The following is a 1,001-nucleotide window of genomic DNA, read 5'->3' as shown; positions in this document are numbered from 1 at the left end:
CTTGCTGGGGTGTTGTGTGTTTGGGAATGAGTGCGTGTATGTCTGTAGGTATGTCTGTATGGATGTGTGCGTGTATGTTTGAATGTGGGTGTGCGTGTCTGACTGTGTGTGTGGATGTTGGCATGTATGTCGGTGTGTGTGCGTGTATGTGTGTTGGTGGTGCCTCCGTGCGTGTCGTGTGTGTATGAGTGATGTTATGTTGGGGGTCAGGTGGGAAGGGGGGTCCTGCCACCTTTGGTGAGTGGCAGGGGTGGTGGGGGGGTAGGAGAGGGAGTCGGGGTGGGGGTGGGTGGTGGTGGAGACCCCTATCAGTGCCAGGGAAGGAATTCCGTGGCCCTGATAGTGCTTACCACCATGGATTTCATGGCGGTTTCAAACCGCATGAAATCCATGGCGGTCAGCCGGGTCCAAATACCGCCGGCGGTATAGTGACGGCCGCCGGGCTGGAGACCCTGGTCTCCAGCCCGCCGGTCGTCTCCGCCCTGGCGGGCGGAACAGAGAAGCAGCGGATGACCATGGCGGTAACCGCCATGGTCATAATACAAAACAAAAAGACCGCCAGCCTGTTGGCGGTCTTACCGCCGCTTCTCCGCCTTCCGCCAGGGTCATAATGACCCCCAATGTCTTTGCCAGCCTTATGTTCTATGCACTTAGCCACAGCCGCTTCTTTTGATTTTTGAATTGCACCCATAAAACCCAAAATATACATTCCATTTTTGATGTCATAAATGATTGTTGCCAAGTCTGGTCGTTTTGGGCCCCTCCTCATGAGTCAGTGCTTTCTCATTGGGTTTGCGGTGGCCACTGCTGTAAGTAGCGCTTAATGTCTGACTGCTGTGCATTTGTTCAAGAAACTTGAGAATGAGCATCATGTTGAGCCCCCAGCTGAATGCTGCATCTTCATGTGTGAAGTTCTTCACTACCTCACTAAGGGCCATATGTACGAAAGCTTTTTCCCATAGACACAGAATGGGTAAAATGCTTTGGTACATCTGGCCCTA

Source organism: Pleurodeles waltl, chromosome 3_1, assembly GCF_031143425.1.
Source record: "Pleurodeles waltl isolate 20211129_DDA chromosome 3_1, aPleWal1.hap1.20221129, whole genome shotgun sequence".
Taxonomy (NCBI): Eukaryota; Metazoa; Chordata; class Amphibia; order Caudata; family Salamandridae; genus Pleurodeles; species Pleurodeles waltl.
Note: the sequence above shows the minus strand (reverse complement) of the source record.